The following is a 26,187-nucleotide window of genomic DNA, read 5'->3' as shown; positions in this document are numbered from 1 at the left end:
GGCAGGACATGAGGGAAGCATGAATCAGGTCAAAGCCTACCTGGACTGTTTGCCAGGGCTGTGGCTGGAATCTAATCAGAGGCTGAGACCATGTGAGGCAGAAGACAGAAATTGGCTAGCCTCTTCCCCAGACAGGTCAAAGGTGGCAGTGGGGTCAAGGAAAATTCTCCAGACTAGGTGTCTCAGCTGTACCTTCTGAAGTGGATGGGGTGGGGTGGGGTGTGGCGGCTCAGGCCTGTGATCCCAGCACTTTGGGAGGCCGAGGCAGGTGCATCCCTTGAGGTCAGGAGTTTCAGATCAGCTTGACTAACATGGCAAAACCCCATCTCTACTAAAATTAGAAAAACTAGCTGGGCGTGGTGGTGCATGCCTGTAATCCCAGCTACTCGGGAGGCTGAGGGATAGAATGCTTGAACCTGGAAGATGGAAGCTGTAGTTAGCTAGATTGCACCACTGCACTCCAGCTTGGGCAACAGAGCAAGATTCCATCTTAAAATAAAATAAAATAAAACAGACGGAGAGGCTGGGCGTGTGTGGTGGTCCATCCCTGTAATCCCAGCACTTTGGGAGTTTTAGGTGGGAGGATTGCTGGAGCCCAGGAGTTTGAGACCAGCTTGGGCAACATAGGGAGACCCTGTTTCTACCCCACTCTGCCCCCTCCCCACCACACACACAGAAATTAAAAACATAGCCAGGTGTGGCGATGCCTACCTACTTGGAAATCTGAGATGGGAGAATTGCTTGAGCCCAGGAATTTGAGAATCAAATTGGCTGCACTATTGCACTCCAGCCTGGGTGACAATGTCAGACACTTTCTCAAACAATAAAACAAGTAAATAAATAAAGCAGGAGGATAACAGTGAGATGTGGAGAGAAGGCCTGTTAGGCAGGGACCCCCGTAGGCAAAGTCCAAGAGACAAGAAAAAGCCAGTGTGCAAGAGAAGATTCCTAGAACATTAGATGTCAGAGAGAGCTGGTGCAGGACTCCACTGGTGGACAATCTGGGCATGAATCTTCTACCAGGAAAATAAATGACATTTTCTTCTTCCGGCTTGTGTCAGATGGAAGAAAGCATTTTCTTCTTTTCCTTTCCTTTTTCTTTTCTGAGACCGAGATTTGCTCCTGTTGCCCAGTTCGAAGTGCAATGATGAGATCTCGGCTGATCGTAACCTCTGTCTCCTGGTTTCAAGCAATTTTCCTGCCTTAGCCTCCCGAGTAGCTGGGATTAAAGGCACCCACCGCCGCACCAGCTAATTTTTTTTTTTTTTTTTTTTAACTAGACCTGGGTTTCACCATGTTGGTCAGGCTTGTCTTGAACTTCTGACATGAAGTGATCCATCTGCCTCTGCTTCCCAAAGTGCTGGGATTACAGGCATGAGTCACTGTGCCCGACCAGCATTTTCTTAAAGAAAGTGAAACCATGAACTGGGTATTGAAAGAGAAAAGAAAGGTAGAGAGTGAATCTTGGTAGGAAAAAGAAGAAAAGCAAAAGGAAACAAAAACTGTCAGCTGTCTGGCTTGGTGTTTACAATATTTGCCGGTGTCTTGCTTAGATCAGTGACATGTGACTGAGAGGAATCTGTGTCACTTTTTTTTTTTTTTTTTTTTTTTTGAGACTAAGTCTCACTCTATTGCCCAGGCTAGAGTGCAGTGGCATGATCTCAGCTCACCACAACCTCTGCCTCTCAGGTTCAAGCAATTCTCCTGCCTCAGCTTCCTAAGTAGCTGGGATTACAGGTGCACACCACCACACATGGCTAATATTTGTATTTTTAGTAGAGATGGGGTTTCACCATGTTGGCCAGGCTCATCTTAAACTCCTGATCTCAGGTGATCCGCAGGCCTCAGCCTCCCAAAGTGCTGGGATTACAGGCATGAGCCACTGTGCCTGGCCACCTGTGTCACTTTTTATCAGAAACTTTCAGAGTCAGCAAGTGGCTGGGCATCTCTTCTTTTTGCCACAGGACTCTTGATGTTTCCAATGCAGATGAATCCGTTAGACTGCTGTGGGTGTGTGGTGTGGGACAGAAATCAACCTTGGTTGTTGTAAGTTCTTGATAATAACAGTGGCTCCTGCCTGTAATCCCAGAATCTTTGTTATACTCCAGCGAGTGAAGGAATGCACCACACTCGGAGACTGAATTTTGAGTTCTTCGTTTTAGCTGGTGACTGAGAGGTGGCTAATGCCCAAATTTCTCTTGGTGTCTAGGAAAAAGTTAGGTGGTCTTTTATACCCTAGTTTTAAAAGGGAGGGAGAACCTAGCTGAAGCAAATTTTTCACAGAAGTGGAGTAAGCAAAAAGTTAAAAGATAAACTAGTACATGAGAAATAAAACAGTGCCAGGTGCAAGGGGTAAAGCTGTCATGAAAGACATACGACTTATAGGTAATGCGGACTCTGGGGGCTCGACAGCACCTGCATTCCCAGGCTCTGCTGGTACCACTTAACTCAGTCTCTTATCAACAAATGCATTCCTGGAGGTGCCCAGTGTCAGACTGTCCAGCTACATACTACAGTTACATACTTAATGGTGGGAAAATAACTAAAATGAAGAAGGTAAGATGGAGTCTGCCCGGCTCAAGAAATTAATATGAAGCCTGAACAGCTCTCAGTCTGAGAAAGAGAGAGTCAGTTTAGATGACAAAAAGCAGGTTATCAGATTTTGGGAGGCCAAGGCTAGAGGATCATTTGAGGCCAGGAGTTCAAGACCAGCCTGGCTAACATGGTGAAACTCTGTCTCTACTAAAAATACAAAATTTACTTGGGTGTGGTGAGGTATGCCTGTAATCCCAGCTACTCAGGAAACTGAGGCAGGAAAATTGCTTGAACCGGGAGGTGGAGGTTGCAGTGAGCCAATGTCATACAACTGCAATCCAGCCTGGGTGATAGAGAGAGACTTCATCTCTAAAAAACAACAAACAGAAAGAAGAGAGAATGGAGGTTGCTTGCTATTGCCTCATAATCTTGTTTATCCTGATTGATGCATTAGAGGAATAGTTTCCTGAGACACAGTTTACTGACCATGAATTTCCTGCAAATCCTGGAAAGCAGGCTTCTCAGGAGGAGGCTCAATGTAGAATCCCTTTCCAAGGAAGACCCTGGTTCAAGTTCCAGCTACAAACCCTCACCACCTGTGAGACCTTGGGCAGCTCACATCCCCTCTCTGCTGTTCAGTCTGCTCAGTTGTAAAATAGGTTAAATCCCAAAAGATCAAAATCCCTCACATCTAAAATATCAAAAATTACAATCCCCCAAAATTTAAATCTGTCATGTTGAAATCCTGAGCGATAAATTCTGGGGAAAGGATGAGTGTGTTTTTGGCTGTATGCCAGATAGTTGCATCATGTTAGTTGAATCATGACAGGTGAACCATTACCTTGTTATTTATTTGTAAATTATGCATGGGTTGAGGAGATAGAGAAAGGTGTCTTGTTGACAACGGATGGGCTTGGGGACTTAATTTTAGGTGTCAATCAGGCAAGGTGGCTTATGCCTGAAATCCTGAAATCCTAGAACTTTGGGAAGCCAAGGCAGGCAGTTTGCTTGAGTCCAAAAGTTCAAGACCAGCCTGGCCAACATGGCAAAACCCTGTCTCTACAAAAATTAGCTGGATGTGGTGGTGCCTCCCTGTAGTCCCAGCTACTCCAGAGGCTGAGGCAGGATGAGAGCATGGGTGGTCAAGGCTGCAGTGAGCTGAGTTCCAGACACTGCACTCAAGCCTGGGTAAGAAAGCGAGACTCCATCTAAAAAAAAAAAAAAAAGCCAAAATTGTAGGTGTCATGTTGACTGAATGAAAGAACAGGTGGAAACCAGGTAAAAGATGATTTTGGGTGTGCCTGGGAGGGTGTTTCCCAAGGAGATGACTGTATGAGTTTGAGTGGACTAGGGAGGGAAGATCTGCCCTCAAGTTGGCAGGCACCATGCATCAGCCAGGGACCCAGAGAGAACAAATCCAGAAGGCAGACCAGTCTCCTAGAGCTGGGGCAGACATTCCCTCCACTGCCTTGGACATCAGATACGTAACTCCACAAAAGTGCATTATCAAAATGTTAACTTAGTTTTTTGAGAGGGAGTCTCTCTGTCACCCAGGTTGGAGTGTAGTGGCACGATCTAGGCTCACTGCAACCTTCCCCTCCTGGGCTCAAGTGATTCTCCTGCCTCAGCCTCCCAAGTAGCTGGGATTACAGGCACCTGCCACCATGCCTGGCTAATTTTTGTATATTTAGTAGAGATGGGATTTCTCCACATTGGCCAGGCTGGTCTCAAACTACTAAACTTAAATGATCTGCCTGCCTTGGCCTCCCACAGTGCTGGGATTACAGGAATGAGCCACCACACCCAGCCTCACAACGTTCACTTTGTATGTAAGCATTGGTATGTAAAAAACATTGAAACTCTCTCAATAAATGAAGAGATGTCCTTTTTGTACATCTGCATTTGTGAAAGACATTTCTCTAGATCATGGCTACTTGGGTGACTGCATATGCAATGGAGACCCATTGAGGTTTTTGTTTGTTTTGATGCAGGGTCTCACTCTGTCACTCAGGGTGGAGTGCAGTGGTGAGAACATGGCTCACTGCAGCCTCCATCTCCTGGGCTCGAGTGATCCTCCTGCCTAGGACTCTGAAGTAGCTGGAACTAGAGGTGTGTACCAGCTGTAATTTAAAAAACATTTTCTGTGGCTCATGCCTATAATCCCAGCACTTTAGGAGACCGAGGCAGGCAGATCACCTGAAGTCAGAAGTTCAAGACCGGCCCGATCAACATGGTGAAACCCTATCTCTACTAAAAATCTAAAATTAGCTGGGCATGATGGTGGACGCCTGTAATCTCAGCTACTCAGGAGGCTGAGACAGACTTGCTTGAACCCAGGAGATGAAAGTTGCAGCGAGCTGACACGGTGCCACTGCACTCCAGCCTGGGCAACAGAGTGAGACTCCATATAAAAAAAAAAAAAAAAAAATGGCTGGGTGTGATGGCCTGCCCCTGTAATCCCAGCTACTTGGGAGGCTGAGGCAGGAGAATCACTTGGACCCAGGAGGTCGAGGTTGCAGTGAGCCAAGATCACACGGCTGCACTCCAGCCTGGGTGACAGAGCAAGACTCTGTCATAAAAGAAAAAAAAAATGCGCCTAGATAGAGCAACAATAACAAAGAACAAAACCCCCAAAACGGTAAGAACAACGGTTTCCAAGACATTTCCTCATTAATTAACTAATTTTTTTTTTTTTTGAGACCAAGTTTCCCTCTTGTTGCTCAGGCTAGAGTGCAGTGGTATGATCTCAGCTCACTGCAACTTCTGCCTCTCAGGTTCAAGCAATTCTCTTGCTTCGGCCTCCTGAGTAGCTGGGATTAGCGGTGCACACCACCACGCCAGACTAATTTTTGTATTTTAGTAGAGACAGGGATTCTTCATGTTGGCCAGGCTGTTCTCCAACTCCTGACCTCAGGTGATCTGCCCCTATGCCCAACTGCAGCTCGCACCTTCTTAAGAACAGTTTCTTTCTGGATTCTTCCTAAGCTTCTGATTTCTAATCCTTCCTAACCCAGGTCACTTCCCCCAACCCCAGCCCTCCATTCTGCCTCTCTTTCTTAGGAGATGGAGGTTGCAGTGAGCCAAGATTGCACCACTGCCCTACAGCCTGGGCAACAGAATGAGACTCCATCTCAAAAAAAAAAAAAAAAAAAAAGGTATAAATCAACACTGTTTTAACTACATGTTATAAAGACATTATCTTAATTTTATGGATTTTCTTTGTTTTGCTTCATCTCACTTAGCAGTTTTGAACACTTCAGTTTCCTTATTAGAGTTCTAGAAATTGTTTTTTAGTTTATTGATTTTTATTTTTATTTTTGAGATAGTGTCTCAATCTGTCACCCAGGCTGAAGGACAATGGCACAATTTTGGCTCACTGCAACCTCTGGCTCCCAGGTTCAAGCATTTGTCATGCTTTGGCCTCCCCAGCAGCTAGGATTACAGGCATGCATCACCATGCCCGGCTAAGTTTTGTATTTTTAGTAGAGACGGGGTTTCATCGTGTCAGCCAGACTTGTCTCAAACTCCTGACCACAAGTAACCTGCCCGCCTTGGCCTCCCAAAGCGCTGGAATTACAGGCATGAGCCACTGTGCCTGGGCCTTTGATTTTTTTAAAATTTATTTTTAACGTATTGAAGGGGTGTACATGTGAGTTTCTGACATGACTATATCACATAGTGCTGAAGTCTGGGTAGTTCATTGTTGTGAGTTATCAGAAACCTGTGTTCAAGAGGACATGGGAGAGTTTTTTCCATGAAAAGCAAATTTGGAGGCCAGGCATGGTGGCTCATGGCTGTAATCCCAGAGCTTTGGGAGGCTGAGGTGGGTGGTGGATCATGACGGCAGGAATTTGAGACCAGCTTGGCCAACATGGTGAAACCCTGTCTCAACTGCCACCAATTAGCTGGGTGTGGTGGTGGGTGCCTATAGCCCCAGCTACTTGGGAGGCTGAGGCAGGAAAATCACTCGAACCTAGAAGGCAGAGGTTACAGTAAGCAGCGATGGTGCCACTGCATACAGCATAGGTGACAGAGCGAGATTCCATCTTAAAAAAAAAAAAAAAGAAAATTTGGACTGTTGCTGATTACAGATATTTTTAGAGAAGAATTTAAAACAGTAAATGTGGATGATGGAATTCATAGTTATGATGAAAATCTGCTAAATGTTTCCAATCCACAAGGAAATTTAGTTAGTAGTCTTATGTGCAGCATTTTAAGAGAGTAACCAGTATCCTGACTGACAGCATCACATCAGGACCACCAGACTTTTATAAATTTCATATCATCCTCCAAATACATTATTAACATTTTTTGTTGTTCTTTTTTGAGATGGAGTCTTGTTCTGTTGCCAGGCTACAGTGCAATGGCACAATCTCAGCTCACTGCAACCTCCACATCCTGGGTTCAAGAAATTCTCCTCTCTCAGTCTCCTGAGTAGCTGGGACTACAGGCATATGCCACCATGCCAAGATAATTTTTGTACTTTTTTTGTTTTTATGATGGATTTTCACTCTTTTTGCCCAGGCTGGAGTGCAATGGTTGTGATCTCAGGCCACTGCAACCTCCGCCTCTTGGGATCAAGTGATTCTCCTGTTTCAACTTCTTGAGTATCTGGGATTACAGGTGCCTGATACCACACCTGGCTAATTTTTGTATTGTGAGTAGAGGTGGGGTTTCATCATTTTGGTCAGGCTGGTCTTGAACTCCTGATCTCAGTAGATCCACCTGTCTCCATCTCCCAACATGCTGGGATTACAGGCATGAGTGACCATGCCTAGACATCAATAACATGTTTATACAAATATAACTTTGGCAGATATGTAGCATAACAATCAAAATTACAAATCGTAACATATTCAATTTTCATAAATGTATATAATTTTTGGAACATGCATATCAATAACATACTCATAAATATAACTGAGATGAGATCTAATGTCACCACATTTGACAATGCCCTCCCACACAGCATCACCACATTTGACAGTGACCACCCATACAATCTACCAACTAAATTGAATCATTTCACATCTTTACAAGATGAGAAATACATTCTTTAGACTCCCTGAGGGACCCAGCTGAAAAATTCCAAGGTTAATTTTAAGCCAAAAAGACTTGATTTAGGATTTTGATGCTGGAGAAACCTGTCAAAGATGTCAAGTTTGAAAACACTTGATCAAAACAAAATCACAGGTCACTATTAGAAGAATATTCATTTAACCAGAGACTTCAAAAGCAATACAGAAAGTTCCATGAATATAAAACCTTAACTCTTTATATATATATATATATATATATATGTGTGTGTGTGTGTGTGTGTGTGTGTGTGTATGTGTTTGTGTATGTGTGTATGTGTGTGTGTGTGTGTACAGAGTCTTTCTCTGTTGCCAGGCTGGAGTGCAGTGGCATGACCTCAGCTCACTGCAACCTCTGCATCCCTGGTTCAAGCAATTCTCCTTTCTTAGCTTCCCGAGTAGTTAGGGCCACAGGCATGTACCACCATGCCCAGCTAATTTTTGTATTTTTAGTAAAGATGCGGTTTCACCAATTTGGCCAGGATGGTCTCAATCTCTTGACCTCCTGATTCACCTACCTCAGCCTCCCAAAGTGTAGGGATTACAGGCACGAGCCACCACACCCAGTGAAACCTCAACCCCTTTAAAGCTCAGTCTTGCTTAGTATTCAAAAAGGGTACTTGAATTTCATCAGACAAAGGAAGTGTACAGGGTTATGGGTGTACACACATAATGAAATTGGACATATCTCCATTGGCCACATGATTATACATTAGAATGGCATCTTTAGTGACCAGAATGCCAGTGTTCTAGAAGGCATAGGAGGCACTCTTGGACTTGAGACAAGAAGATTGTTGTGTAGAAATTTCATTGATTGTGTTAAAATTATTCTCCCTGGGCCGGAGAACACACAGCATGGCCTTTAGAATGAGATGGGCTTTGATTGGATGCAAGGTCTCAACACTTACTAGCTGAGTCACATTAGACAAAGCGCTTCACCATTCTGAGACTCAGTCTTTTTGTTTGTTTTTTGAAATGGAGTTTTGCTCTTGTTGCCCAGGCTGGAGTGCAATGGCATGATCTCAGCTCACTGCAAACTCCACCTCCCAGGTTTAAGTGATTCTCCTGCCTCAGCCTCTTGAGTAGCCGGAATTACAGGGATGGACCACCACGCCCGGCCAATTTTGTATTTTTAGTAGATACAAGGTTTCTCCTTGTTGGTCAGGATGGTCTCTAACTCCTGACCTCAGGTGATCCGCCCACCTCAGCCTCCTAAAGTGCTGGGATTACAGGCATGAGCCATCATGCCCGGCCTAAATAACATGTTTTTAAAAGTCATATTATCCTACAATATCCATTTCTCTTGTATATTTAGGAAATTGAGTTTTTTTTCCTAAAACATGCTGACATATGGGAAATAGGATGTAAAATGTGCACGAATGTTTTAGACACTGTTTGAGGTTTCCAAGAGATTTTGTGCTGGTGAGGCTGCTTGCTACAAGCTTCCAAAGCTCTGGGAGGACGTAGTATTCATCCTCCCTCAGCAGAGGCTGTGAGGAGAGAAGCCTTGGCAAGCCTCTGAGTTTTGGCCTTTTAGCATAGAGTGTTCAGGTGTTTATATTTGAACCCATGGCACAGAGAGGTCATGGGTCTCTGGCTTTCTGTGACCTTTGCCTTCTTTGCCAAAAGAAAATGTGATCCTTCAAAGCAAGAAACTTGAGGGCATGTGTTACCCCCGCCCTGGCATCTGCCCAGAGCTTGAGAAGGAAAGAACAATGGTCCACCAGCTACTTCACAGGGCTGGCATGGGCAGTCACTGCCCTGTGTGGATCACCCAGCTGTGTTGGGCAACCTAAACCCCTTCTGCGGGAATGCGAGGAGGAAAATACAAAGGTCTTTACATGAGCCCTGAGAAGGCAGATGCAGCAGAAACCTCCAGGAGGCAACTACCCAGTCTTGTACCTATGGTGGAGAGCATACTGGTGATCATGTGTACTTACACTCTAGAGTCACCAGGTGGCACTATGACCTCATCTGTGGCTCTGAAAAGGATGATTTGGAAGGAATTCATCACAGCTAATATTTAACAAGAATGGGAAAAAATTTTTGCAGTTTACCTATCTGACAAAAGCTGATATACAGAATTTACAAAGAACTAAAACAGATTTACAAGAAAAAAACAAACAAGCCCATTCAAAAGTGGGCAAAGGATATGAACAGATACTTTACAAAAGAAGACATATATAAGGCCAACAAACATATGAAAAAAAGGTCATCATCACTGATCATCAGAGAAATGCAAATCAAAACTACATTGAGATACCATCTCACGCCAGTCAGAATGGCGATCATTAAAAAATCTAGAGACAACAGATGATGGAGAGGATGTGGAGAAATAGGAACACTTTTACACTGTTGGTGGGAGTGTCAATTAGTTCAACCATTGTGGAAGACAGTGTGGTGATTCCTCAAGGACCTAGAAATAGAAATTCCATTTGACCCAGCAATCCCATTACTGGGTATATATCCAAAGGATTATAAATCGTTCTACTATAAGGACACGTGCACATGAATGTTCATTGCGGCACTGTTTACAATAGCAAAGACCTGGAACCAGCCCAAATGCCCATCGATGATAGACTGTACAGGGAAAATGTGGCATATATACACCATGGAATATTATGCAGCCATCAAAAACGATGAGTTTGGGTCCTTTGTAGGGACATGGATGAACCTGGAAACCATTATTCTCAGCAAACTGACAGAAGAACAGAAGATCAAACACCACATGTTCTCACTCATAGGCGGGTGTTGAACAATGAGAACACATGGACACAGGGAGGGGAGCATTACACACTGGGGTCAGTTGGGGGGAAATAGGGGAGGGAGGGTGGGGGGTGGGGAGCTGGGGGGAGATAGCAAGGGGAGAGATGCCAGATGTAGGTGATGGGGAGAAAGGCAGCAAATCACACTGCCACGTGTGTACCTATGCAACAATCTTATATGTTCTTCACATGTACCCCAAAACCTAAAATGCAATAAAATAAATAAATGGGGGAAAAAAAACAAAACCAAACCCCTACTGTTTGCCAAATCACTCACCCCTGGCAACAACCTAAGGAGCTGGGGATGCTTGTTATATGTCTTTTATAGAGAAGGACACGGAGACATAAAGACATGAATTATCTTGCCCACATCACTCAGCTAATAAGTGATGGAGGCCAAATAGGACCTAACAGTGTGGCTGTGGGGCTCACATGCATTGATTGAACAAGTGTGTATGGAGTAGCTGCCATGTACAAGGCCTTGTGTGATTAAATAGCTATGATTAATAATATGACAATGACAAATCACTGACACTTTGTAGACATAAGATTTTCTCTTTTGTAGGTTTCAGGCATAGAACTGTATATCTGATAATAGTGAAATTGATCCCACTAGTTATGACAGAAATGATGATATATTTAAATGAGTTGGGTGTTTTAGAATCCTTGACAGAAACTGAATGAGGAATGAAATTGTTTCCATTTCACACAAAAGGAAACTGAGGTGAAGAGCAGTAAATTAATTTTGCATGGCATGAAGTAGAAATTCAAAGTATAGGAATTTGAACTTGACCACTACAGACTCAAGCATCACCTTGTTTTTCCACTCATTCAAGAAACTTTTTTAAACATTTATTTATCTAATAGATTGTCACTCATCATGAGCTTCTGTTCCTATTCTGCAGGAGGTGAAGCCGTCTATTGTCCTGACCCCACAGTTCCTGTCCCATGACCAAGGCCAGCTCACCAAGTAGCTGCAGCAGCACTTAAAGTCTGTGCCGTCCCCCATGTGAGTACCTGAGGAAGGTGAGTGAGTGCAGACAGACTGGGCCCGGCACCCTTGAACAGTGTCTGGGTCTCTGCTGCCCCACGTCTCACAGGGGGCCATGCTGGGGGAAGCATGGGCAATCATGGTACTGGCTTTTTCCGCCTTTTTCCTTTCATGCAAGTAGCTTAGGGATGGGGTAGAGTACTTGACTTATTTGGATAAAAACCACTATCTCGGTCAGAAACTCAAAAAGAATAATTGTTGTCATGTTAACATAAAGAAAACCAGGCAAGTGCCCAGCAGTACTTCAAAAGGCTATATATTATCCTGAAAAATTTAGACAAGTGTTGTGGCTCATGCCTGTAACCCCAGCACTTTGGGAGGCTGAGTCAAGTGGATCACCTGAGGTCAGGAGTTCAAGACCAGCCTGACCAACGTGGAGAAAACTCCTCTCTACTAAAAACACAAAAGTAGCTGGGCAAGGTGTCACATGGCTGTAGTCTCAGCTACTTGGGAGGCCGAGGCAGGAGAATCGCTTGGACCTGGGAGTCAGAGGTTGAAGTGAGCAGAGATAGCACCACAGTACTCCAGCCTGGGTGACAGAGGGAGACTCTGTCTTTAAAAAAAAAAAAAAAAAAATATTTATTATAAAAAATATATATAAACACACACACACACATACATATATATATATATATATATACACACACACATATATAGAAAATTTAAACAGAAATCAAAATCAGCAGCTTCTAAACTATTTTAACATGATTCATAATTAGAAATACATTTTATATTATATATATAGTTCTATATTTTTGAAAATAATAAAATCACATTTATTTTACAACGTGTAATACTTTTTTTTATTCTCCTTCATTTGTTTTAAATGCTCTGTGCAATCTACAAAAAGTCCAATAGTAATAATTAAATTATTCAATAAACATTATCTTGTCATTTAAAATGATTTCATAAATGATCACTTGTTTTTTAGATTATATGTGTGTGTATATTTATATGTACACGATCTTGGCCCACTGCAGCCCTCACCTCCCAGGTTCAAGTGTTTCTTTTGCTTCAGCCTCCCAAGTAGCTGGGACTACAGGTGCATGCCACCACACTTGGCTAATTTTTGTATTTTTAGTAGAGAGAGGGGTTTCACCATATTGGCCAGATTGGTCTCAAACTTCTGATTTTGTGATCCACCCACCTTGGCCACCCAAAGTTCTGGGAGTACAGGCATGAGCCATCATGATGGGCCCAAGATGAACAATTTTTAGCAATATCCTATTAAGAGAAAAACGCTGGATATGAAAGAATATTCATAGTTTTATCATATCTGTTTAAATAAAGATTGAAAGAATACATATACAAATAAGTTTACATTTTTTTGGTAATACTTTGCTGCACTGTCTGAATATTGACAATCAATATGCATTATGAAGTTCCATGGCTAATATCAAGTACTCAATGTGTGTGCTAGGACCTGGGCTCAATGTTCTACATGCATTTTTATTTCATTTCATTCCCTCCACAACCTGAAATAGTATAACGAACCCATTTTACAGAGTTGAAACCGAGGCTCAGAGACTGAAAGTTAAATGCCTGAGGTTGCAGTTAATAAGAGGCAGAGCTGGAACTAAAACTTACATGTGTCTTACAACCAGTTTATGTTCTGACGGTAGGCTAGTTGGCTTCACAGAGCATGGAATAGATGGTATATGCCTGCTAGGATGAACCAGGTATCATTGTAGGTAATAAACAGCCCCCCAAAATGGAAATTTACAACACTGAAGGCTCTTTGTCTGCTCATGCTGCACATCCTCCACGGTGCTCCTGGGCCCTGTGCTCCACATCCCCTCATCTGCCACCAAAATAAAAGAGCAGCCTCTATATGGGACCTATCAGTGGCTCTAAGAGATGAGGGAAAGGGTGGCCAGTCTCAATGGCTTCCAACTCATTTGCCTCGAGGTGACACACTTCACTTCCACTCACATTTCCTGAGTCAAAGCAAATCCCATAATTGCCTCCATCTTCAAGGGGCCCAGAGGAGAATCACTTGGGGCCACCATATGGTGTCAGACTGTGTGGGAGACTGTGGGGGGGCAGAGGAGGAGAGTGGGGGAATTGATGGGAAATGACAGCAGGACAGGTTCACCCTCAGTTTTGCTTTATCCTCAACCAGGTAGAGTTTGTCCCAGAGCTGCACAAAATCAGCAGCAGCATGATCAAACAGAGTAAACATCAGAAAAAGCAGTTTGTTCAGATGTGATCAGTAGAGAACTCAGAATCAGCTGAGTGACATTGAGTTAGTAAATCTCTGACTGCTTCAGTTACCTTGTATGATAGTGGTGAAAATGGGAGAATTGAGAGAGTTGATTTGGAAGTATATCAGGAGTATGAACATTCAACATTTTGGTTCCTTTAAGTTAAATCCAGGCACTGTCTTTCCTGCAAGTCTCCTGTTTCTTTCAGATTGCACAGGTGAGAGTGCTCAGATTAGGTCTGGAGGTCATAAAATATTGGCCCCCACACCAATAGTTTCCCTGTGTCGTGCATGCATTCTGTGCATTTTCCTGTGCTAAACACGGTCCCAAAACATTGTGGGGCCTGATTCTTCCTCCTTGTTCCAGTGGCCCTGGGTGACTTAAGTGCCCATTCAATGACCAGGACACAGAGATCTTAGAGTGATGCTCTGTGAGGCCCCAGGTGCCAGCCACTGCCCTGTCAAAGTGTAAGGCAAGGGACAGGGCATCATCTGTGGGGATGGGGTCAGCCAAGCTTTGTGACTCTACTTGGTGGACAGATGATCCTACACTTGCCACCTGCGATGGATCCACTGCCTATGTGGCTGTTTGTCCTGCTGATGTTCCAGTGGCTGCCCCAGCATCCCTGCCTAGGCCCAGTGCCACTGAAGACAGACCTGGCCCCTGGGGACCCAGGAGTCCTACAGGACTCACTCAGCTGTCCCCAGGAGTCCCCAGACTCTCATTCTTATCAAGGACCTAGGAGCCCTATCCCCTGGCCCTCCCTCAACAGCCATAAATGATTTGCCGCTGTTATCATCATCACTGCCTTTAGTGGCCAAGGACCTTCCAAGGTGCCAGCTCTGGAAGGAAAGATGATGTTCTTGGTAGGTGATGACATTTGATACACAGGTGCTCAACAGGTTGCTTCCTCCTATCCTCAGACAGTCTTTGACACAGCCATTGACACTCACACTGAGTGGAAGGAAAGCAGCCCTGGGTCACACAGCTGGTCTCGAATCTAAGGTGCCTTGCTGTGCCTCCATGAGGGACCTGCCAGCAAGGGAGATCAACCCTGGCTATGGGGAGCCTTTCCTGGGCTGCATGAATCACCTCCCCTGTTTGAGGCCCCAAATTCTGCTCACATGTCCTTCCTTGCCCTGTCTCTGCTTGGGCTATAATCAAGGTGACCCCAGCAACCCTTCATGGACATGAGGGTACTCTCTGCCATTCACTTTTGGGCTAATCTGACTTCAACACCCACTTACTTGGTCTCTCCTTTTACAACCAAGACAACCCAAATCTGGGGCTCTTTATGCAGGTGACAGCATATGAATAGAATTGAATGCCATTAGTTGTGTTATCCCTGTTTCGTTTTTGTTTTCCTTGTGTCTCAGGGTTATTTTTCTATTTATGGTAAAGGCATTGGTTTTCCATTTGTAGCATGAATAGAATATTTGCAGTTTACAATAACTTTATGTCACAGTAAATTGTAGGGAGATTTAAAGAAACAGTTTTCAGCTGCAAGAGGCCTGAGTATGTTTGAGCACTCTGTGTGATTAGGCAGAAGCAGGCTTTTGGAAGGTTTAGCTGAGGATGGGTCCAGGAAAGATAATGGAGAGTGGGGGTCTGACCTGGTCACCAGATCCCTGGGTCCTGCTCACCAGCTTGGCACTCCCTAGCCATCACTCATGATGCTGCCAATCCCTCTGGGTATCGTGGCCAAATCCCCCAGGAGAGAGGCTGATGAACTTTGTCTCTTGAAATGCACAGATTATTTGGACATCACTTGGAGCTCAACCATGAGAGTCAACTTGGTTTTATCCCCCTCATTAGGGCTCAGAATTAAAAGTCCACCTTCACAGGCAGTAAGATAATATAGATAAGTGACACCATCACCCTGTTTCAGATGTTAACATGTATAGGTGTGTTAGGGGTGATTTGAGACCACACAACTTTGTGCCACACAGTGGAATTCCTGGGCCAGAGGGAGACATTTGATTGCCATGTTATGATCTTCTCGCTGAGTGTAAAGGCAGCCTTGCTTGACTTTGGATTCTTTCTTCTGTTGATATCTTATAAGGGCACTTTGAATTTCCAAGTATATAATAATTTTTGGTTAGCTTTTACTCATTGACTTCTAGCACAATTCTGTGATCAGAAACCTGCTGTGTGATTGGATTTGTCTGAAATATTGAGATTTGCTTGATGAATAAAATAAGTTGGGTTAATTTTTGTAAATGTGCCATGCATGCCTAAAATCAGTGTAGCTCCAACATTTGTTCCTGAGATACAGGATGATGGATGGATGGCCCCATGGATGTAATGGAGATGGTTTACTACTGGGACCTTCTGCATCCTTCTGATGTTTTGTTGCTTAGAATATGAATGGCTGAGAGGGGGCTGTGGAGCTCCCACTCTGCTTGCGTGTGAATTTCTTCCTGCTGTCCTGCCATCATTTGTTTCTTATGTTTTGCAGCCAAGACTGACCATAAGAAACCCTGTAAGCTCAGGAAGAAAGGAGCCACCCAGAAGCAGGGACAGGGAGCTGGTGGAGAAGACCAGAAATCAGGTCTACTAAGGTTCCAGAGAGCCTTTGGAGGCGCGTGGGGGGCTGAGATGGGGTACGGGCATTGGAGGACACAGATTCTCTGTGGAATATCTGCTGTTAGGTACCACATTCCAGGGCCAGGGATTGGTGGAGAGGGAGTATAAAGCCCCAGGGTTGCTTAGGCAACTACCAGATAGGAAAAGGTGTGGTGGAAACCAGAGCCCTTGCCTCCCTCTAATTGCTCCTGAGCCTCCTGCTTTCTAGCCCCGTGTGTCCTGTGGCTTCCCTGATAGACTTTCTTCATGAATTGTAGCTAAACCTCCCACTCACCCTTGAAGACTTAGTTTGAACCGGATCCTTTCCCAGACCCCTCCTCTAGGTGTCCAACATCCCCCCTTCCCCTCCCTCCCATACCCTCCCATCCCCCTCTGCAACTCAGATCCCACCCCATCCCCATCCCCTTCCCTCCCCAGTCCTAAGCCACCCCCACCTCTGTCCTGGCCACCTCAGGGTGCCCTGAGAGCACCAGGACATGTGGGTGCCGTGGCTGCTCTTTTGGCTCCTCCTTGGGTTTTCCAACCATCAATCCACCCATAGGAGTAGGCTCTGGACCCGTGGGGTTTCTTCTTTGTTATTGGGCTGTGTCACATGGTGAATTACACAGTGCAGGCCTGTAATTTCAGTGCTTTAGGGGGTTAAGGTGGGCAGATCACCTGAGTCCAGGAATTTAAGATTACCCTGGACATCAGAGACGAACCCCCTCTCTATAAAAGATTCCAAAAAAGATTAGTTGGACGCCTACTGCACTCTTGTCTCAAACGGAATAAACCAAAACAAAGTGAAATATCATTTGAGTTTTGTGTCATCTGGTTTGATGACTTTTAGGAACTTCTGAGTCATCCATGTCTTCTGCTCTTGTGGGCTGCCTCTAGGGAGTCTGTGTCCAGTCAGTGTGATAGGAGCTGAGAAGCCCATCAGATGGAGAGGAAAGGGCTGCACCTGCTGGGAGGTTTGCAATATGGGAGTCACTAGGAGTGACATGACCAGGAAGTGAATGAGGACTGTATTGTCCTTTGTTTTGTAAAATGTGTGTGGTGCAGATCATTGATTGACCCAAGGGAGAAAGGGTCTTCAAGTCCTTATGTTATCCAAATATAAAGAAATGACAGGCCAGGTGTGGTGGCTAATGCCTGTAATTGGAAGTCTGAGGCTGGCAGATCAGTTGAGGTCAGAAGTTTCAGACCAGCCTGACCAACATGGTGAAACCCTGTCTCTACTAAAAATATGCAAAATAGCCAGGCATGGTGGCAGTCGCTGGCAATCCCAGCTACTCAGAAGGCTGAGGCAAGAGACTGGCTTGAACCCAGGTGGTGGAGGTTGCAGTGAACCAAGATTGCACCACTGCACTCTAGCCTGACTGACTATTCAGGACACTCAAAAAAAAAAAAAAAAGATTATTTTTGTGATTATTATTATTATTTTTTGAGACAAAGTCTCCTTCTTCTCTCCCAGGCTGGAGGGCAATGGTAGGATTTTGGCTCACTGCAAACTCTGCCTCCCTCATTCAAGTGATTCTTCTGTCTCAGCCTCCTGAGTAGCTGGGATTCCAGGTTCCTGCCACCACACCTGACTAGTTTTTATATTTTTGGTAGAGACGAGGTTTCACTATGTTGGCCAGCCTGGTCTGGAACTCCTGACCTCAGGTGATCTCCTAGCCTCAGCCTCCCAAAGTGCTGGGATTACAGGCATGAGCCACCATGCCTGGCCTTTTTGTGATTTTTTTTAGATCATCAGCTATTGTTAGAGTTAATGTATTTTATGTGTGGCCTAAGACAAGTTTCTTTCTTTTAATATTGTCCAGGAAAGTCAAAAAAGAGGATATGCCTGCTTTACATCAAAAAAAAAAAAAAAAAAAAAAAAAAAACCCCCTTTTTTAAAAAAAAAAAAAAAAAAAAAAAAAAAGACACTCTACATTTGGAATACCTAAAAACACTACCAGCCATGCAAAAACCATGAGACTGGTAACTTCCAATCTTTTTTCAAGCAGTGGAATACTCTGGTGATATCTGAGGGGAGTGGTTACCTCTTGGAGAAGGTTGATGGTTTCTAAAGATTATCATTTTTTACTGAAATATTGTAAATGTCACTGACCTTTTCATTATTTCAACTATTAGTATTCCAGGCCATCAGTTTTCCACCTGATTATTTGTATCCTGGGCATAACTTTCTTGGCATTCTGTGGAAGCTTATCACTCTTGTGTTTCTGGGCATTTCTACAGTTGGCCTTTTCCTCCAAAAAATTAGCTTGTGTGAGAGTATACTAACTTCCTGTAAAGCTGTACTTGTAATCACACATAAGAAAAAATTATTTAAAACAATTAATGGTTCTGGACTTTATTGTGAATATTGGGTTTTGCCAAAAACATCAGGGAAATGATTTATTAGCATAAGAATTATAAAAATATCTGCTATTTACATTACAAAAATTATATAAGTTGGTGTTTAATAGAATGTCAACAGAGCTTTGGGTCAAAAATAAGTTTTTCTTTTTTTTTCCTTTATGCTCTTTATCAGAAATGGAGTATGAAGTTTTGACGCCTAAATGAGAAATTCTGTCTAAACTTTTCTCCTTTCTAATTCTATTGTATGGCTGGAAGGAAAGCTTTTGCTTTACTCTCTAAAGGTTCACTGCAGAAATGAACCAACAGAGGGCTTAACAGGAGAAGAAAAACATAGAACAGGCACAAACATGGGAGCCCACCAAAAAATGAGACTGCAAGAAGGGTCAGATGGCTGATGCTTAATGAGTGCTGTCTTTTCAGGAGAGAGGGAGATAGATGGAGATGGAGGCAGTGTTTAGGGGAAATGAAAGAGCCCAGGGAACAGTCCTTCTGTTTTCCACACATAAATTGCATCACACACACAAACACACACACACACACACACACACACACACACACACAGTCATGCTTACCTACCTCTCAGAAAATTGCACCGATTCAACAAGAACAAATAGTAATTAATGTGTTCCTTAACGGCTAGTGAATAATAGTATTAACTAAAACAAAAACAAGTATTATTTTTAAACCCACTATTGCCCCCCACCAAATATTTAAATCATGAAGTCTAAACTGACAGAAGAGCAAATTAATACAGTCCTTTGGGAGGGAAATCTGGTGATACATATTAGAAACCAATCCTGTTATTTGTTGCTTTTAAAAAAAAATGACAAAAAAGTAATTATAAAATGCTGTTTTATAAATCATAGTATATTCTTACAATGAATACTATGTAAAAACTTTAAAAATGAGATGCCTGTGTGAGAACTAGCTTTGAAGGAGACACATGGTATTTACAAATTATTATATTGAATAATACCTAGTATTTGTGGAACACCTATGTACTAGGGCTGTGCTGACTGATTGCACACCTGCTATTTAATTTTATAATAACCTTACAAGGGAGGTGGCATACTAAATTCATTTAACAAATAAAATGGAAGCAGAGACTTAAGTTTATTATCTAGCATCACTGAAGGAGAACATAGCAGAATCAGGATTTAAAACCATGAAAGCTTGATTTCAGAACCTATACTTCCACTCACTGTGCCAGTGTGTCATAAAGTATACATACTTTTGAATAAATCATTATTTAACATGCATGAATGTTATATATTTCTTAATATACAGCAATTTACATAAAACATCAATGTTATGTATTTATGTAATATATGTCAATGTATGAGTTCACAGCTCTTATCACTAAGGATTTTTGGATTTCTTTAGTAAATTTTAAGAAGACTGTTATGAATTAACAGTACAGGTGATACAAATATATGGCAAAAGTAACAAGGAGGCACGTCAATGACTGAAAGTTTGGAGAACAAAACTCTCGCCTTCTCAAAAGGCACTTTCTTCTTTATATGCTGCAATATTGTATGAAATTTCCATAACAATTACATATGACCTCAAAGAGGTTTTTCAAAAAAATACCCCCCCAAAACATTTTTCAAATAAAACAAGAGTAAAGGCACTATCTTAATGTGTACTCTCAGAAACTAGAAACATCCTTCTTATCTAACACAAGAGTTAAGTACAGTTATCAACTTGATTAAATAGTCCTTAATCATTACATAAATGACAATAAGAAAAAGAGACCATACTATAATGCCAATTGTTACAAGAGCCTGAGTATACACGTGACATATAGCATGATAAAGTCTCTTCAGACCCAAAATTAAAGGTGAAAAGAGAAATGAAAACAGGGAGAGATAATATGAGGCTTTTCCCTCAACTAATTTACTCTAATACTATCTTTGTAATACATGCGTTTAGAACAAAACAGTGCTACAATGACCATCTAGGTTAAACCGTTATCAGAGAGGCAACACCAGAATAAACAGATACAGTGTGCTCCTTGATGGAAAGACCTGTTAGCGAGAACTGACTTCTTCCCATATTTATCTATAAATTTAGCACAATTCTAATCATAATCTCAATGGGATTTGTCTTAAAACTCATCAAAATAATTCTAAAATTCACCAAAAACAGTAAATTCATGGGAATCGCTAAGAAAAATTTGAAAACGAGCATATTTGCCCTATCAGATATCAACCTCTGTAAAGAGCCACAGGGGAGGGCAGGTAATGGAATAAACACAGACAGACCTGTCACTGGAACAGAGCTGAGAATCCAGAAAGAGGCCTTATGGATGCAGGAAGACACAAAAGTAAATTCCATACAAAGTAAATGAGCTCAGTGTGAAAAAAAATTTTTCATATAAAATATATGAAAAAATTTTAAAGATAATCTTGGGATGGTAGATATTTTGCTAAATAACAATTTTAAAAAGCTATAAAGAAGGGAAAGATTTTGAAGTTGAATAATAAAGAATTTTTAAAATGAAAGATCTGACCACATAAGTTAAAAACTTTTATATAAAGACACAATAAATAAAATTAAAAAGACAAGTAACAAATGAGGAGAAAATATGTGTAACACATATAACAAACGATTAACCATTGTGATATCTAAATAATTCCTATAAGGCAGTAAGAAGAAAAGATAACCCAGAAGGGGGGAAAATGGGCAAAGATATGAACAGGTAATATCCTGAAGACTAATGTAACACCTAGTAAACTACAATCTAGGGGGCTAAGGAAGTAATGTTTTATAAAACTAACAAATTACACATACTTACATGATATCAGAATGGGAAATGCCCTTCTAAACTTGAATCTACAGATAAAACGACCAAGAAAAATCTTTAAAATTTTCATAGACTTAAAAAGACTTTGGACTAGCATTTGTCTAAATCAATGTGAAAAATTCTAAGGTTTATCTAAACAGGAGAAGAAACACAGTTAATAAAAACGTGAAAACGTCATTATCAAACAAGGTGATTATAAATTAAAAAAAAAACTTTTTTAAAATGTGGAAACCATTAAACCTCACTGATGCTTGGGAAAAATGCGAATCAAAACAATGTCATGACAGTTTTCATATATCATATTGGCAAATATATAAAAAGTAAGAATGCCCAATATTTGCAAGGGCACAGGGCACCCAATATTCTCTTACATTACTGGTGGAATTTTTCACAACATGGGAAAATAGTTGTGATTTTTTGTTTGTTTGTTTTTTTCTTGAGACAGAGTCTCACTCTGTCACCCATGCTGGAGTACAACGGCACAATCTTTGCTCACTGCAACCTCCACATCCCTGGTTCAAGCAATTCTCCTGCCTCAGCCTCCCAAGGAGCTGGGATTAATTTTTGTATTTTAGTAGAGACAGGGTTTCACTATGTTGGCCAGGGTGGTCTCAAACTCCTGACCTCAGATGATCCACCCACCTCAACCACCCAAAGTGCTGGGATTATGGCCACCGTGCCCAGCTGTGATATGTTAAGTGATGAAAAGACATATTAAACGTAAAGTAAGATCTCAACCATATTCTAAAATAATAATAACAATGTTTTATGAGCACCTTTATGCCAGGGACCAGGACTGTTTACCTGTACTAGTGCACTTCATATTCACAATAACCCTATGAGTTAACACTACTAGTACCTTCATTTTATGGAGGAAGAAACAGACAAGAGATCAAATGACAGAGCCAAGACTTCAACTCAGGTTAACTCTAGAGTCTCAGACCTTAACCACTAGCACAATGTACAGAAATTCATAAAAATCTTTAAACACAGTGGAGTTGAGCATACTGTCTACTTTAATTCCCTATTTTGTCATAGATTTTCTACTACTGTACTTCTCAAATACAATGATTTTTAAAAGGATCAATAATCACAGGACAGCAATAGTGTCCCTGGAATTCCCCTAGAGATGCTAACTACAAAATAAAACTTATAAATCATAATCCAATAGCTTTTTTATGGTTTTTTTTGTTTGTTTTTTGTATTTTTGTATTTTTATTTTTTTGGAAATCTTCCATCAGAGATTTGTCCTCACTGGAATAGACACTCCGGATATGGGTAATCCAATAGCTTTAAATATTTTAGTACAAGAACATTTTTCTAAATGAATTTCACGTGGAGCTATAACATAAGAAACAGATTAAAGCAGTATTTTATTCTGTCAGTGTATTTTAAAGCTCAAATGTGGCAGAGTACGGTGGCTCATGCCTGTCATCACAGCACTTTGGGAGGCTGAGGTGGGCAGATCATTTGAGGTCAGGAGTTTGAGACCAGCCTGAACAACATGGTAAACCATGTCTCTACTAAAAATACACACACACACACACACACACACACACACACACACACACACACACACACACAGAGTTAGCTGGGCATGGTGGCATATACCTGTTGTCCCACCTACTCAGGAGGCTGAGGCAGGAGAATCACTTGAAGCTGGGAGGAAGTTGCAGTGAGCTGAGATTGGGCCACTGCATTCCACCCTTGGCCACAGAGTGAGACTCCGACTCAAAAACAAAACAAAACAAAAACAAAAAAATCTCTAATGTAGAACATGTATAATGAGAACAATAAAACTCTTCTGATGAACACAATCTTTAAATTAGGGATGATTAGGCAGTCTTATGTCAAATTTGTTTTGTTTTGATTGCATGGTATCAAGAAAAATCTGATTCACAAAGACAAGCAGATGATAAAAATTGTTTTGCAAATGATAAAGAATGTTTTCTGTGTGTTTTTAAAATAGTACATTAATGCTAAGGATTTAATTACACCTGTTGAGAAGTTTTAAAAGTAGAACATTTCTAAATTAATTCTGTAATAATGTTAAGGAATGTGAATACTCGGTAGTTGTAAACTTTTTGGTAAAAAATAAAACTTTACAATATGTACTAATGCTGATATATGCATAAGGCAGTCACATCATTGCATAATGCAGTTAGTTCTGATAGTACTGAATGTGTTCATATAATGTTACAGGGGTAAACAAGCACAACCTAAAGTTTTAAAATATCTACATCAAACTACAGTCTTACTAATCAATAGGATTTTTATACTTTCTGAAGAGAAAAAGAAAAAAAAAACAGTTTTAATTAAAAAAATAAAATGGCTTTTTATTTTCCCCCTGAGACAGTCTTGCTCTGTTTTCCAGGCTGGAGTGCAGTGGCATGATCTCAGCTTACTGCAAACTCCACCTCTCAGGTTCAAGCGATTTTACTGCCTCAGCCTCCCAGCAGTAGCTGGGACTACAGGTATGTGCCACCACACCCAGCTAACTTTTGTATTTTTAATACAGAAGAGATTTCACCATGTTGGCCAGGATAGTCTCAAACTCTTGACCTTGTGATCCACTTACCTTGGCCTCCCAAACTGCTGGGATTACAGGCATAAGCCACCGCACCCAGCCTAATACATAAAATAGCATTTTAAGTTTCAAGTCTATACACAAAGTGAGAAACTCTATTCCAAGGATTGTTGTCCTGGGTTATAGACAATTTACATTTTCTTCCTTTTTCTTATTTTTCCTGAAATACTCTAAATGCATTGCTTTTTTTGTTTGTTTTGGCTTTGCTTTTTATTTTGAGACAGAATTTTGCTCTGTTGCCTAGGCTGGAGTGTAGTGCCGCAATCTCAGCTCACTGCAACCTTTGCATTCCAGGTTCAAAGCAATTTTCATGCCTCAGCCTCCCAGGTGGCTGAGACTACAGGTGCACACCCCACCATGCCTGGCTAATTTTTGCATTTTTAGTAAAGACAGGGTTTCACCATGTTGGCGAGGCTGGCCTTAAACTACTGACCTCAGGTAATCCACCTGCCTCAGTCTCCCAAAGTGCTGGGATTACACGTGTGAGCCACCATGCCTGGCCAACTTTTTATGTTAAAAATACTATAATTATAAACCACAGAAATTTACAAAAAGAACACAGGGAGGTCTCAAGTATGCTTGCCCAAAGTCCTCCAATGTTGTAACTTATGTGACTCTAGTATGCTGTCACCATCGGGAAACTGACCTTGGTACAATCCCAAGTTTATTCAGGTTTCAACAGTTTTGTGTGTAAAATGGGACTTGAGAACACTAGGATTTGTATGCAGTACATGTGTGTGTGGTTGTATGAAATTTTATCACATTTGCAGCTTTGTATAATCACACTTGAGACAGAGAACTGTTCCATCCCTACACAGCTCCCTCATGCTACCACTTTACAACCACACCACCCCTCACCTCTGATTCTGAACTCCTAGCAACCACTAAATATGTTCCCCATGTCTGCAGTCTTGTTATTTCAATAATGTTACATAAATGCAATCATACAGTATGTAACCTTTAACTCTCTCATTTATTTATTTATTTAGCTTTTGAAATGGAATCTTGCTCTGTCAACCATGCTCGTGTGCAGTAATGCAGCCTTGGTTCACTGCAATCTCTACCTCCTGAGTTCAAGTGATTCTCCCACCTCAGCCTCTCCAGTAGCTGGAATTACAGGTGTGCACCACCATGCCTGGCTAGTTTTTGTATTTTTTGTAGAGACATGGTTTTATCATGTTTGTCAGGTTGGCCTTGAACTCCTGACTTCAGGTGATTCATCCACCTTGGCCTCAGAAAGTGCTGGGATTACAGGTGTGAGACACCATGCCCAGGCTTCACTCAGTATAACTCTCTTGAGGTATCCTGGTGGTACAAATCAGTTGTCCTCATATATTAAAATTTAGCATGATATGCACTTGAGTATATATACACATTTATAACATTTTAAAGTTTAAAACATTAAAATGTGAATCAAAGGTATATGAAATCCCTGTTTCACTGACACAGAACAAGGATTCTGAGATACAAATTTTGAAAACTGGTACTCTAATACATGTCTAGCACAATCCATTACAGGTTGAGTATTCCTTATCTGAACGCTTTGGAGCAGAAATCTTTGGATTTGGAATTTTTTCAGATTTGGGAATATGTGCATTATATACTGGTTGACCATCCCAAATCTGAAAGTGCAAAATCCAAAATGTTCCAAAATCCCAAAACTGTGAGTGCCAATATGACACTCAAATGAAATGCTCACCAGGGAATTTCAGAGTTTGGATTTTCAGATTAGGGATCCTCAGCCTGTATAAGCACTTTATAGAAGAAAGGCCCAGGGCTCAGTGCTATGTCTTACCAGTGTTTACAAGAGTACATGCTTTACAAGAACACCTGGTTTTGCTCTTTTTATGGCCAAGTTCTGGATTCCGGTTCTTTCCCAACCCAGTTGAGTATGTTACATTCAAATATGACCACTTGCTCTTCTTCTCAAATGACCACAGTTTGCTACCCTTTCAAGTTCTTCCTAATGATTGAGAAAATGAACTCCTCTTAAATTTCCAGATCCGTGTGGTCCTTTAGCTAGCACCACACCTCAAGTCCAATTCTCCCGTCTCTGTGTACAGCAGGTCCACGGGACAAGGCCTCCCTCAGAAAGAGCTACCCCAACCTAGGACAGATTCAAACAAACTCTTCTCCCTCTCCCTCCCTCCAGGTACCTAGATTCCCTATCTCCTTCCTCTGTAGGCTAACCAGCTAAGTCTTCTGGATAGCTCACCCCCACTGCCTATCTGT

The 26,187-nt window shown here is 41.9% G+C and overlaps 1 long non-coding RNA gene across 1 annotated transcript; it reads left to right on the top strand.

Moving 5' to 3' along the window:
- The first annotated feature begins 9,649 nt into the window (after nucleotides 1-9,649).
- On the top strand, nucleotides 9,650-25,765 carry LOC116537114. The gene is made up of 4 exons (XR_004262957.1): nucleotides 9,650-9,661; nucleotides 18,683-18,688; nucleotides 22,612-22,615; nucleotides 25,585-25,765. It is a non-coding gene; the product is annotated as an uncharacterized LOC116537114 (long non-coding RNA).
- The last annotated feature ends 422 nt before the right edge of the window (nucleotides 25,766-26,187 follow it).

Source organism: Sapajus apella, unplaced genomic scaffold, assembly GCF_009761245.1.
Source record: "Sapajus apella isolate SASKATOON/1434 unplaced genomic scaffold, GSC_monkey_1.0 scaffold106, whole genome shotgun sequence".
NCBI lineage: Eukaryota > Metazoa > Chordata > Mammalia > Primates > Cebidae > Sapajus > Sapajus apella.
Note: the sequence above shows the minus strand (reverse complement) of the source record. Positions and strands in the feature narration are given on the sequence as shown.